At 48.4% G+C, this 15,664-nt stretch overlaps 1 protein-coding gene across 3 annotated transcripts in view; it reads left to right on the top strand.

Annotated features, from left to right (window-relative positions):
* CFAP61 (cilia and flagella associated protein 61) overlaps positions 1-15,664 on the top strand; it is a 1,856,219-nt gene that overhangs the window by 1,631,156 nt on the left and 209,399 nt on the right. The gene's annotated exons all lie outside the window — the stretch shown is intronic.

Genomic DNA, 15,664 nt, shown 5'->3' with positions numbered 1-15,664 from the left:
GAGCAGACACGCCGATATCGGGGTCCTGGAGCAGAGAGTGGCCTCTCGACGGTGGATGCTGGAGTGCATAGAGTGCTCCGGACGCTGCCACGAGACCCACGCCAAAGACGGGTGCACTGGTGAGAGTGGAGGCATGGCTGCATGAAATACGAGGAGACGGCGAGGGAGGTGAGAGCGATGCCAGTCAAGTAGAACTTGCGGAGCAGCGGGGAACTGGCGACAAGCCTTATAAGCGTCTGCATACAGTGAAGCACGGGCCTGAGGGGATTGATGACTGGTGACATTGGCGGTATCTGATGTGGACAATTGAAATATACTGCCACTTGCATTGATCTGCGTGTCCATTGCCCTGCGATTCCTTGGGACATAGGAGTGAGCGGACAGCGCCGTGGGGCTCCCGGACCCTTCCCCCCTGGGCGCTAGCCATTGCACTTCACGACGGAGCGGGGAAGACATCCACATGGTGTGCAGAGCTAGACAGTGAGTAGAAGAGGACGACCCTGTGGCACAATATCTCCCCTCTTAGAACCGGACTGCCAGGAGGAGACCTACTGCATGAGAGAGGTCTGAGGCCCTGAACGGAGTAGCGGACATATAGTGCGCTGAGAGTGAGGAAGTTGCCCAGATTGAGTCTAGACCCACTGCTGCTGCCCTGCGACTGGAGGAAGTGAGGGTGGTGCGAGAGACGGAGTGTGCTGGGAAGACCCTACGAGTGTTGGCGGCCTGCTTGGCGGACACAGAGCACGTGCTGCTGCTTGTGAGTTTGGTTAGAGCGGAGCAGGATCTACATAGAGGGTCTCGGAGCACTGAAGAGCCATTGGAAGTTAAATTGTCGGCAGCTTATCATTGCGAATCGGGGTAGAGGGCCCGTAAGAGATCGACATACAGCGGATACCAATTGTTGTGACGACTGCAAGCTCACTTGGAGACCCCTTTACCGAACTGGTTTGTGAGTGACACAATGGGAAAACCCGACAGCCAACAGCCAAGACTTACCTTTGAGGCAGCCAAAAAAGCACCAAAGACACCAGCGGCGGACGCCGGCATGACTGGGACAGGTGGGGCGAGTGGCTGCCCCTCCCCAGTGGGTCTGGGCATGCAACAAATACTGCAAGAGATGCGACATGGGTTTGCCACAGTGGTAGATAAAGTCGATCGCATGTCCTCCAGAATGGACGCGCTGGTACATAAGGTAGACCAATATGAGGAGCGTATAAAAGCAACTGAGCAACGCATATCGGACAATTACGATACTACCGCCTCTCATACGACCCAGCTAGCTCGAATGGATAACCTGCTACGCGTCATAGCGGCAAAAAATTTGGATTTGGAAGCCCGTAGCCGACGCAATAACATCCACGTTACGGGCATTCCGGAGTCCACAGACACAGGCAGGATGGAGATCTATATCGAGAAAATGCTCCAGACGTCCATCGGGCGGAAGCCTTTTCGGCACAGTTTATAGTGGAACGGGCACACCGATCATTGGGACCTGCACCCAAGCCTGGTACTCCACCACAGCCCATCATAGCACGCTTGTTGAATTACCGTGACGTGGATCTGAGGGCAGCCCGTACCAAACAGACTCTGACATATAATGGTGTATCCTTCTCAATTTACCCGGATTTCACCCCAGTTGTGCAGGAGGATATGCGAAAGTTTCTGGAGGTTAAGAAGAAGTTACGTGCTGCACAAATAGACTCTGCACTGTTGTACCCAGCGAGACTTCGGGTGACGCACCAGGGGAAACAGCGATTTTTCACAAATCCACAGCACGTGGAAGATTATCTAAAATCTGTGAGAAGAGCGCAACTGGGGGGGGGGGCGAGAGCCTGCACGAGGAAAGGATCCACCGGAGGCCCATGAGGACGCTTGAGCAGCTACACGGACGGCATAATTAACAATTTGCTGGAGCGCAAGACCGATGAACTCTGAGGGGGACTACGAACTGAGGACATGAGTCATTTCTTTGCTGGGACCAGTGTGCCATCCCAGTGGTAATGTATTCCAGGGACCGTTATACCTCCCCTGCTGAATCCCAGGGGGGGGGGGGGCCGCTGCGCGCTCCCTTTCTGACTTCCCATATGGGCATACCCCCACGATGGACCATTCTTCTGAGGTACTGTTGGATTTGTTACAGGAGTGCGGGAGCGAGGGGTTGGGCAGATTTCTCTGGCAAGATTGGGTTTCTCCAGTGGGAGGTGGGAGGAGATGTGGGACCCTTTGCCGTTGGGCTACTGTTCTGCTGATAAGCAGTGTGAGTTGGGGTAGGGTTGGGTTGGGTGGGGTGGGGTTGCCTGACAGAGTTGGGGAATGTCAGTGGGAGGAGGGCGGGGCGGGGGAAGTCAGCGACTACAGAGCACTGAGCATAGCACAGGTCCAGATACACAGCCAATCACAGATCTGTCATAGCATGGGGGAGACGAAGTCCCTAGCGGAGATGTCTATAGACACTGAAATTTAACATGGCTGAATTTGCAAGTGCTCTCATGGAATGTACGGGGTCTTAATGACGCTAGGAAGGGCAGAAAGGTCATGGCTTACTTGGAACGTCAGCAAATTCACGTAGCATTTTTGCAGGAGACTCATTTAGCACTGCGTCTGACTCACACATTTGCAAGTAGATGGGCTGCGGTTAGAGTGTTTTCTTCTTACTCATCGTACGCCAGGGGCACTGCCATACTGATTAAAAAGTCACTCCCCTTTTCGTTACTTGGGAATATTAGCGACACAGAAGGTAGATATGCCATAGTTTGGGGAAGACTTGGCACTGACACGGTCACTGTTGTCAATTGTTATGCGCCAAACATAGACACGCCAGAGTTCTTCTCAGTGTTGTGGTGGAAAATTGTCAACATCGGGTCAATGCACATAATTTGGGGTGGAGATTTCAATGTAGCCATGCCACCTACATTGGATAGAGCGGATGGATGTACACAGTACCATAAAAAATCTAGAGATGTCTTGCAAGGTATTATTGAAGAGGGTGGTCTAGTAGATAGTTGGCGATTCTTGCACCCTGCGCGCAGAGAGGGAACACATTTCACATCTTATACTAACACTTGGGCTCGTCTCGATTACTGTCTTCTGTCTAGGGGACTATGCACAGATATAGGTAACGCATTACACTTGGCCAGAACATGCTCAGATCATTGCCCTGTGTTGGTGCAATTACGAATACCAGGTCTGGCTGGAGTCTGGCCCTCATGGCGGCTGCAGCCCACAGCATTATTAGATGAAGGGGTCCGGACAGAACTGGGCGAAGAAATAGCTGCATTCTTCCCACGCAACAAGGGCTCTGTGGAGAGTGTGGAGGTAATATGGGAAGCGTTCAAAGTCATGATTAGAGGCTATTGCATTTCCAAGAGTTTTGGAGTACTTCGCGCCGAGGCTCCATACGTAAATTAGAGCAAGAACTGAAGCAGTTGGAAGCGTTGATCATTGGATGCAGAGATGGGAGGGCACATAAGGACTTCAGGGCCACGTTATCAAAGTTTGAAGAAGAGGTGACAAGGGAGGCTAAATTCAGGGGGAAGCACTGGGTGGCTCGGAGGTACTGTGAAGGGGAGAGACCAGGGCAAGCATTAGCAGAACTTACTAGGAACCCTCGATTTGGAACTAATGTTTTGGAGGTACACATGAGGAATGGAAGGGTCTATCAGGACACTGAGGGGATCCTGTGTGCATTCCGGAAGCATTATGGTGCGCTATACACAACCCAGGGGCAAATAGCGGAAGGATACGGATGGTCTTAGATGACGTAGCATTGTGTTGGCTAACCAATGTGCACAGGACATTTCTTGGGGCTCCCTTCGAGCTGGATGAGATCAAGGAAGCAATAATGTCCCTGAAAAATGGCAAGGCATCCGGAAGCGATGGGCTACCTGCAGAGTTCTCTAAGCAGTATATTGATATAATTTATTTATTTATTAAATTTCTAAATTTATTTATTAAATTTCTAAAGTGCGCAAATACCTTACGGTGTTTCGGCGCTGGAGTCAGTATAATGGCCCCAGTCCTCAAAAAAGTATTTGAGGAATCACTAGAGATAGGAGTATTGCCCGGCTCGATGCAGGAAGTGGTTATTACCTCACTCCTAAAGCAGGGGAAAGATCCCACAGACTGTGATTCCTATCGTCCATTTTCCCTCATTAACTGCGATGCCAAAATATTGGCTAAGGTGCTAGCCACGCGGCTTTCACTGCTTATGACCAAGATAGTACTCCCCGACCAGGCTGGGTTTGTTCCCGGAAGAGCCACAAATCACAATCTGCGTACCCTTTTCTCGCTGATTCAGACTATAGCGCCAGATTTCCCAGTGGCCATTAACCAATTTGCGCATTGCCCTCATTGCCTGTATTATCATTTGTGGCTGACTGGTATTGTAGCGCTATATTGCATTGCCCTCATTGCTTGTATTATTGTTTGTGGCTGACTGATATCGTAGCGCTATATTGCATTGCCCTCATTGCTTGTATTATTGTTTGTGGCTGACTGATATCGTAGCGCTATATTGCATTGCTCGCACTGCTTTTGTAATCATTTGTGCCTGATTGTGCCGGTGCCTCTGCCCATATCTTAGCGACATCCCAGACTGTGCCCCAATCTTGTCCTGTTTCACTTTTGTTTTTGCTGCCATCTTGTTGTTGTGCCTCCTAGCCCGTCTCTCCACCCCGCTCCCACCTCCCAGCTGCTCCTCCCTTGCTCCGCCCCCCTCCACTTATGACAGATGCATTTGCGCGCAGCGTCCACGCGCAGCGGACGCGCCCTATGCGCGCCGAAGGCGCGCCAAAGGTAAGCTAGTCTACGCCCGTCCGCGCCCGGACCGCACCCAGCACCAGACCCCCTGGTCCCCGCACAATCCACTCCACCCGCATAACGTATGATGCCCCAACCCTCTCTGCACTCAACACAGGACGTCTCCCAGACTGCTACCAAGCCGCCCCAGGACACACCCATGGACCCTTCACCTGCCACTCCTGCAAGCTAGACTGCATCAGGACCCACACCAAATCCACAAATGCCAAACAGAATTCCGACACTAACCACCTGAAGTGCATCCAGCTCAACACCCTTTCGGTCCACAAACACGCCACTGAACTATGGAACTTACTAGACACTGCATCGCCGGACGTCGCCTTTCTCACAGAAACCTGGATGAACGCCTCATCAGCACCCGACATCGCCATAGCCATCCCGGACAGCTACAAGATCATCCGAAAGGGCCGCACCAACCAAACAGGAGGAGGCATCGCCATCGTCCGTAAAAACACCATCCGCATCACGACCAGTTCCGACGACAACCTCGCAACCGCCGAACACCTTCACTTCCAGATTCACACCGAACCTAAGACCACACTCAGAGGCACCCTCATCTACAGACCCCCAGGACCCCGCACACAATTCAAGACATCGCAGACTTCATCAGCCCACACCCCCTCCCCTCCGAGGACTACATTCTACTAGGAGACCTCAACTTCCACCTAGAAAAGAACAACGACAACAACACCACCACCCTTCTAGACAGCCTTGCCAATCTCGGACTCAAACAACTGGTAAACACCCCCACCCACTACGCCGGACACACGCTCGACTCTATCTTCTCCTCCAGCAAGTACATCTCCTTCAATCACGCCACAGGACTCCATTGGACGGACCACAGCTGCGTTTACTTCAACTACAAAAAAACCACGACCCACCACCCCCCACAACCAATCCCCCGTAGAAACTGGAACAAAATTACCACCGACCAGCTCTTCACATCGCTTTACCAAAACCCTCCCGCCAAATCATTGGACCCAAATCAAGCAGCCATCAACCTCACACAATGGATCACTCACTGCGCAGACGAATTAGCACCCTTGAAAAACCATCTAACCAAGCAAGGTAGCAAAAAAGCCCCCTGGTTCAATGACGACCTTAAGAAATCCAAAAAGATCTGCCGCACCCTCGAGAAAGCCTGGCGAAAAAACCCAACCACTGACAACATGACCACCTTCAAGAACGCCACCCGCAAACACCACCAGCTGATCCGATCCACCAAGAAATCAGCATTTAAGGATCGACTCGACAACAACGCCCACAACAGCAAGGAACTATTCAACATAGTCAAAGAATTTACCAACCCCACCGCCGACACCAACGACATCACTCCATCTCAAGACCTCTGCGACTCTCTAGCCTCGTTCTTCCACAACAAAATCGCTGACATACATAACAGCTTTGGCGACCAGTCCACCCCCCTCACCTCCAAACCAAAGCCCCCCTCCGACATCCTTTGCACCTGGAACCCAATCAGCACTGAAGACACCATCCGCTTGATGAACACCATCCACTCCGGATCGCCAACCGACCCATGTCCCCACCACATCTTCAACAAAGCATACTCCATCATCGCACCCCATCTCCAAGATGTCATCAACTGCTCCCTCAACACTGCTACCTTCCCGGAAAGCTGGAATCATGCCGAACTCAGCGCTCTCCTGAAGAAACCCACAGCAGACCCCACCGAACTTAAGAACTACCGCCCCATTTCGCTCCTCCCATTCCCTGCCAAAGTCATTGAGAAAACTGTCAACAATCAGCTCGCCGCCTTCCTCGAATCTAACGGCTCCCTCGACCCATCACAGTCTGGCTTCTGAGCCAAACACAGCACCGAGACCACCCTCATCGCAGCCACAGACGACATTCGAACACTACTTGACAACGGAGAAACAGCTGCCCTCATCCTACTGGACCTCTCCACAGCCTTCGACACAGTCTGCCATAGCACCCTGATACAACGCCTCAGCAACGTCGGGATACAAGGAAAAGCACTGGACTGGATCATCTCATTCCTTGCCGGAAGAACCCAGAAAGTCCGCCTCCCCCCTTTCAGATCAGAGGCCACTGAAGTTATCTGCAGCGTACCACAAGAATCTTCACTCAGTCCCACCCTCTTCAACGTATACATGAGTCCCCTCGCATCCATCGCGCCCCAACACAACCTCAACATCATCTCCTACGCAGACGACACCCAGATGATCCTCTCCCTCACCAAGACCCAACCACCGCCAAAACCAACCTACACGAAGGGATGCAAGAAGTAGCAGAGTGGATGAAGAACAGCCGTTTAAAACTGAATTCAGAGAAAACGGAAGTCCTCATCTTAGGATCATCCCCCTCCGCTTGGGACGACTCATGGTGGCCACCGGCCCTGGGCATCGCACCCAAACCAACGGACCACGCACGTAACCTGGGCTTCATCCTGGACTCCTGCCTCTTGATGACCAGACAAGTCAACGCCATCTCATCATCATGCTTTAACATCCTACGTATGCTCAAAAAAATCTTCCGCTGGATCCCTACCGAAACAAGAAAGACGGTCACCCAAGCACTTGTCACAAGCCGACTGGACTACGGAAACACCCTTTACGCCGGAACGACAGCCAAATTACAGAAAAAACTCCAACACATTCAGAACGCCTCAGCCAGACTTATCCTAGACATCCCCCGCCAAGCTCACATATCCGGTCACCTGAAAGACCTCCACTGGCTCCCCGTCAACAAGAGAATAACGTTCCGTCTACTCACCCACGCACACAAAGCCCTCTACGACCTAGGACCCAAATACCTCAACACGCGCCTGACCTTCTACACCCCCACCCGCCAACTACGATTGTCCAATCAAGCCCTCGCAGCGATTCCACACATCCAAAGATCCACCATGAGAGGAAGATCCTTCTCCTACTTAGCGGCCAAGACCTGGAACTCTCTCCCCACCCACCTCCGCCTTACACAGAACCACCTCTCCTTCAGAAAACAACTCAAAACTTGGATATTCAATAAGTAAAGCTTCCCCCCCCCCCCCCCCCCTCAAGCGCCTTGAGACCCTCTGGGTGAGAAGTGCGCTATACAAATTCTAACTTGACTTGACTTGACTTAACGCTACTAAAGCATTCGACTCGGTCGAATGGCCTTATTTATTCTCCGTTTTGAGCAGAATGGGGTTTCCCAAAATATTTATATCATGGATTCAGCTGCTTTACACACAGCCCACCGCCAGGGTCCTCATTAATGGGCGGGTGTCACCACAGATATCGATAACCAGAGGCACCCGGCAGGGGTGTCCACTTTCACTCCTGTTATTTGCTATTGCGATTGAACCACTGGCTTGCCGCATAAGACAACTCCATAAGGAAAGTGCGTTCAAGTGCTTTCAGCGACAAATAGGGGTGTCACTATATGCAGACGACATGACGCTTTATGTCGTGGATCTCCAAACGAATCTTAACCCATTGCTGCGCGAATTCTTGGTGTTTGGCAGGATATCAGGAATACGGATAAATTGGAGCAAGTCGCAATTTTTCCCACTCACTACTGCAGTAAAAGAGTTCCAACTGGATTACCCTTTAGAATGGTGCATCTCGGACCTCCGATACTTGGGGATACAGGTTTCTAAGGACAGGGAGGAGACGCTTAGGCTGAACTATGGCACAGCTATTACCAAATTGGCAGATGATGTGACGCGTTGGATATCATTGCCAATCTCCATGGCAGGCAGAGCGTCACTAATTAAGATGATGGTGCTACCCCGTTTCTTGTACCTGTTCCTCAATATACCCTACTTTCCAGGTGCCTTTTTTTTAAAAAACGCGATCGGAGCTGTTGCGCTTGTTTTGGGGCAGCAAAAAGCCATGCCTGAAGTGGTCTGTCACAACGCAACCATATGACAAGGGCAGCTTTGATGTGCCAGAATTCGAAATATATTATATAAGCGCGCAGGCTCATTACGCTTATCACTGGATGGCACCGACGCCTTATATGCCACAGTTGGCAGTGGAGGACTGGATAGCTTGCCCACTTCCTCTTGCTGGCCTGGTACTCGGCCCTGTGGAGGTCATAGAAACGCCGCTTACCACGGTGTCGTGCACGATAGATGCCTGGAAGCGAATAATGAAAACATTGCACTTAAAGCTCCTGTACTCACCACGAATGTCACTGAAATGCCACCCTAAGATGCCTTTGCTCCAGGAGCCAGGATTCCAGGCTCTGTGCAGGAGACTTAAAATAGTCCGGTGGGGGGGACCTGTTTCCAACCTACCCTTCTGGATATCTTTTACTAGTTACGCTTGACGCAAGGGCTGAAGGGGGCACTACCGGATTACCCGACTGAACCCGACCTCACACTCCCATTACATGGGATGCTGTGCTCGACGACTGGTAGGCATATAGTATCGGGCATTTATGGGGGAGTAAGGGCACAGAGGCAGGGGACCGATAGTAATGCTTGCAAACGATGGAGTGAGGGCATGGGATGCGAAATATCGGAGCCGCAATGGAACTACTGTTATGGCATGACAGCTAACATTTCAGCAATCTGCCGACTTGAGATGATCCATTATAAATTTTTACAGAGACTTTACTATACGCCAGCAATGAAACTCTGATTTCCCTTGTCGGACGACGACAGATGTGCACGGTGCAAAGCAGAGGGAGCGGGATTCATGCACTTAGCGTGGGAATGTCCCGGAGTGTGGGAAAACTGGACATATGTACACACGGCCTTGCAAGCAATGATAAACCACACATTTGATAGGGATCCGCTTGTTATGCTACTGGGATACACCAGACAGATACCAAAACCACACCGGAAGCTCCTGGACATTACATTGCTGCTAGCCAAGCGTAGAATAGCCTGCCGCTGGGGGCGGGGCAGGGCACCGAATTTCAAAGATTGGCTTTCAGATGTTATACATTGCCAGGAGCAACATATGGTACATGCAGAACTATTGCCAACGGCGCGCAGACTTAGCGATATCTGGGGTCCCCCACAGACTTACCTCTTGGAGTGAGCTGAGACACAGGCCATTGCAGATGTAGATGGGAATGCGGAAGCTGATGTTCCTTGAATATGCTGACAACCAGAGGCACTGCTGGCAGTGGAGGGTGGGACCATGTCTGACGTGGTCTGTATTACTGGAATGCAATGGCTACTTGACCATTATGACTAGTGTCACCCACTGTAAAATAAAGTGCAGGTTTTACGCCTCCTCTTGAATGACCCTGATGGTATAGATGTACTGTATTATGGATTATGATTTGGGGATGTGGTGATGGACTATGTGTTGCTACAAATTCCTCCGTGTTGTGAGACTTCAGCTACTATGACATGACTCTTGTGCTAATTCTGATATGTTTAGGTACTAATGGGAGGAAGTCACCCTATGCAATTGATTAATTGGGTATGTGCTTATGTAAATGCTCTTCTGGCTCTGATGTCACATGCTTTTCTATGTCTCTTTTTTGTTTTGTTTTTTTTTGTACTAAAAAAGCATAAATAAGGTTTACAAAAAAAAGGATGAGTTGCTGGGGCGCCCAGTTGGGTTCTTTTATACCTATTCCTGCGATAGATTTGGAGGGAGTTGGGCTTCAGTTGTTTGAGGTATGCTTTGGTTGCTTGTGTACACTGTACACTCACAGCCTAGACACATTTAGATTGGTGAACCCACCTTTTCTGGGTTGGACAGCCAGTGTTTACTGATTACCAGTGTTGCACAAGTTACTGAGCCAGATCAGCTAAGGTTGATCACGTGGAATGTGAATGGCCTGTTAGACAAAGTCAAAAGAAGAGCAGTACTAAAAAGTGACTCCATGCTGATATACTTTTCCTGCCGGAAACACATCTTGCTGGCATCAGGATCCCGTTTCTGACTAGAAAGGGATTCACCCCCAGGTATACCACGTGGGCTCCTTAGAGGGCGCGAGGTAGTGGTGATACTGTTCATTCTTCATAGTGGTATTCTTCACAGCCAAACAAGAAAGGGTAGATAGGTCAGGTAGATTTGTGGTTTTATGAGTCTCCTCTGAGATATCCCCTTAACCCTGATAACTATTTACACCCAACACCCAACAATCTCCTCCCAAGAAATGTTGACACAGCTCTTGGGGAAGCTGTCACCAGGACCTGTGATGCTATAGGAGGACTTTAACGGGGTGGTGGATGAGACCTTGTACCACGTGGAGGAAAGACAGGAAGGTTTGAGGTCACTACCACACACATGGCGATATTCCTTGAAGCCCTCGGTGTGGTCGATGTAGGGAGACTGTTCCGCCCAAGCGAGTGGGGCTTCACTTTCTATTTGGGCGTTCACTGGTCGTTTTCACACTTTGACTACCTTGTGACGCCTAAAGCAGAGCTGCATGGGATGATAGGAATGAGGATTTTGGCCCGGGATGTCGCCGACCACTCTGCAGTGGAATTACGTATTGGGCTGAGTAGGCCGCGACCTAAGTTGTGATGGCGACTGAACACTAGGACTCTAAAAGACAACCACTGTATAACCCACATTGGGCAGGTGCATGATATGTATTTAGAATGTAACACAGATACTGTTGCATGCTCTGGAATACTTGGGGAGACCTTGAAGGCCACCCTGTGAGGAGTACTAATCAATTACCAAACGAGACGCAAACATAGACAATGTAGTGGATTAGCAGAACGTGAGGCCCATATCTTGCTCTAAGAAACCCAATATCTACAAGATCGCTCACCGTACACACTGAGACATGATATATGCCCTTACATTGTTCCAGCAAATGGTGCAGGGGGGCAGACGGGCCTGGTTTCCTTCAAAAAGCTGCCTCTACCACTGCAGGGACAAGGCAGGAAGGGTGCTTCACCACCTGTGTCTGAACGTGGTCCGCGTGGTCCCAATTGTTCACATCGAGGGTCCCAATGGTGTGAAGGTAACAGGAGATAAGGCAGTTGCTGATTTATTTGCAACCTATTACTTCCATTTATACACATGCAGAGATGAAGTTCCTTCAGCACAATATAGAGAAGTTCCTATTGAACTTACCCCTTAGGGGACTCTCCGAGAGGGAAAAGCAATTGTTTAAGGACAGCCTACAGACATCTGAGTTGTGGTCAGCTTTGACTTGACTGAACTTAGGGAAAACGCAGGGCCCCAATGGCTTTCTGGTGGCCTATTTTTTAACTCTATCCAAATGAATTGATTCTGCCCCTAGACGGAGCAGTGAATGTGACACTGGAGCAAGGATTCTTGCCCCCTGATCTGCAACTAGCATGAAATTTACGTTATTCCGAAGCTTGGAAACCCCCCCCCCCCCCCGGACCTCTACTTGTCCAACTGGTTTGACTCTTTATCAAACACAGAAGGGAACATTTGAAGAAGGCCCTGGCGGAGAAGCTGCTGAAGGTGATCCCTTTTTTTCTTCAATAGGACTAGTCTGGCTTCCTGCCTAAAGCAGCCACCAGACAATCACACGAGGGCTACTCAATGCGCTAGCGCTGGCAGACAGGTTGAGGGAGCCGGCAGAGGTAATTCTGGCAGACCTTAGGAAGGCCTTTGATTCAGTGGGATGGAGTTTTCTATTTGCCCTACTCCATAGGCTAAAATTTGCCCCCAAATTAATCAAATATGTCCAACTCCCATTTATATGAATTTTCGGCTACCAACCGGGTGGGGGTAGCAACCTTAGGTCCTATTTCTATACAGCATGGCACCCAACAGGGTTTTCCCCTCTTGCCCTTACTGTTCACCATCGACATTGAGCCGCTGGCGTAATGGTTACACATAGATGCTCAAGTGAGGGGATTCGATTGGGATGCTGTTGTGTAGTTCCTGTAAACCTATGTAGGATCTGCGCATTTACACAACATAGACCGTGGGATTGGTGTCCAGACTGATTTCAGACATTCCCACTGGCTATGTTTGCCTGTATGCCAGCTAGCTCAAAGGGCCACTAGAAACCCCTCTTACCAAGGAGAGAATAGTTCTTGGCAACTATCGAACATGACAACTCTATCCCATCAGGGATTGCGGAAACAGAGCAATACTTTTTGCTGAGTCACTTGTGCTCATTTTGTCTCCGAGAGATACACAGAATAAATCGTGGGGACGTTTTCAATAAGCATTTATTGAACCAGCTTCATTCTAGTGTAAAATTGGTGTGCTGAAACAACCATTAGACAGAAACAGATATAAACGAATATAAGCAACAACAGAGTAAAAGGATGGTAGATTTCTACCATAGTGCTAAAACGATGAATACAGGCAGGTATAAAAATACATGATAGTAATAATGCCTACTCCTACTATGCAACCATAACTAGATGTACTTAAGTGTACCTAGCATGTTTTTAGGTATAGAGCCAAGAATCCCTCTAGGATAAAGTCAACCCCATTACCTGAAGTGAGAGACTGTGGGACCCCGTCTTGGTGTAGTGTAGTTCCTATATTCCCAATAGGCTCTGCGCATTGGAATAACATAAATGATAGTTTAGACGTAGGACTGAGGTCGACCGGGTCTTTATTGAATATGTTAGACTTAATTATGAATGCCAGCTAGCTCAGAGGTCACTAGAAACTTTCTCGAGTGAACAGGAAGGAGTTAACTTTCCTGAATAGACAAGAAGAGATTAGCTTCTGACAACCGCATAAACATGACAACTTTGCTCCCTCCAGAATAAGGAGTATATCTCCAGAGTTGTGTGAAAACAATAGATAGCTATTTCACCTAGTCAATCGTGCATGCTTAGTTTCACCAGAGTGCAGAGAAATAGAGACGGGCGTTTTCAATAAAAGTTGTTATTTATTGAGCAGTCTTCTTTCTCATGCAAGAGAAGTGAATTGCCACAATTGCAATACTTGTCATAAAGTAAAGTGCGTACAGTAAAAGGAGTATTATGAAATAATACTGTAAAAGCATGTATATGGTTCCTGAGCCATATGATACTTAAAACGGATAAAATATATACAATACATATAATGATAAAAGTTGACTAAACGTACTCAACTGGTGCTTCTAAAATACGCCTACCCCGGTGTACCTAACCTAAGCCTAGTACGTGGGAAGTAGTAAGTGAGCTGCAGTTTAAGTTAAGTTATTTTTGCCAAGAATCTGAATCAAGAATTCTCTACGGATCTAATCAGCTCCATACCTTGGGTTTAGAATGAAGGAGGTCTTGTATCTCTTTCTCAGGACTCGATCTCCCAGCAACCCACAAGGGTGACTGGAAACACTTGATCTGGATTTCTCGGCAGGAGAAAAGACAGCGTCTCTCTCTCAGTGCGTCAAATGGGAGGGTTGGCTTCCTTCGACACTCGCATCAGCTGGGCTTTGGGTAAGTAGATAGCCGCTCTGCTCCAAACCACTGTGTTTTTGCTTAAGGCAAATGCTGGTATATCTATACCTGGAAGGTGCAGAGTTTGGCGTAAGGTTGGACATAAGACGTCACTAAGAACTGTCACTAAGAACTGGCAGTTCTTTCAGGACTCTCAGGAGTTCTAGGACAAATCAAAACAGAAGCAGGGGGAATTCCCAGGCTGCTGGAGGCTTGGTTTGTTTAAAGAATGCGTTGTACTTTCTAGGAGTCTAGGGAAGTAGCCTTGCTGTATTTGGACTGCATTGGCTATGACTAAATATGGATATGATTCTTATGCCTTTATAAGGATATGATTTGTTATAACCACATAAGGGCATGAATCGGGGAATGTTTAATTAGGGTCCACGTATAATGTCCATCATTACTAAATACTAAGCAATATATAAACATATAATCATGCATGTGTTTTCCAGCCCACCCCAAAATACATAAAATGCATTTGAAATGGTATAGATACACGAAAATGAGTATTATACTGTACGTTTTTCAAGCAGTGGTATCATTCAGATAATATTTTTTGTAGTGCATTATAATCTCCACTGAATGAAAAACCAGTTACATTCATGAAATGGCTCTTAATACAGAAGAAAAGGTCGAGACTATTTCATCACATATTTATACAAGATTGTACATGTGCCAGAGGCTGATTCAAAATATTGTCTCTAGAGTCTCTAAAAATAGAAGTTATGTTCTCTAAGAATAGTTCTACTTTAAGCAGAGTAACATGTGCCAAAAAAAAGGTAAACATTTTGGAAATTGGAAAAAATAATTTTGCTTTCATGGGGAAAAAAAATAGTTCCAAATGTTTTCAGTAGTATTGTTTATAGAAAACTGAAGGCTGAATTCAGAGTTCAGGGAACGCTGTGTGCTCGCTATTTCAAATATTATTCCAGTTGTTAGGAGAGAACATTACCTCAGATAGGCCGGCAAAAAATTTGTCTACAGCAATAGGTGAAAGTTGGGCCAACTCCGAAAAATCGGAAATAGTGCATACATGCGATGCATTGCCATCATCGGTGTTTAGATCAGCAATGGTCACAGAAGGTTGTACCTGTGTGGTGCCGCTTTCATCTCATACTTCACCGCCACCTAATCATAATGATGAAGTCTCAACGAATGCCGTCATCAGAATAGGTAGCTGCTGGGGACAACACGTTGCATGAGCCGTTACCGAACCAAGCAAAGTATCGATATCCATTGGTACTGCTGATGGTAGTGTAAGACAAACATGCAACACGCATTCTTCTCCGCATAGCAGACATCGAAGCACAGGTAAGATGCAATCTTGCCAGATTGGTCTGAACGAAAGAAACCAGGTAGTATTCAGATCTCTTAGCCGGGCCAATCCGAGGACTTTAGCGATCCGTTCTCGGTATCGTATTGCTAGGATCGTTTCTTCCATCGTAGCCTGAGTTTTGTCTGCGACTGGCTTGCCATATCGGAGCAGGAGGAACAAAAATAAAATTCCTGCTACGAGTCCCACAATTAGAGGCA

The sequence above is a fragment of the Lissotriton vulgaris genome, chromosome 6 (genome assembly GCF_964263255.1).
Source record: "Lissotriton vulgaris chromosome 6, aLisVul1.2, whole genome shotgun sequence".
Classification (NCBI taxonomy): Eukaryota; Metazoa; Chordata; class Amphibia; order Caudata; family Salamandridae; genus Lissotriton; species Lissotriton vulgaris.
This window is presented reverse-complemented; position numbering and strand designations above follow the sequence as displayed.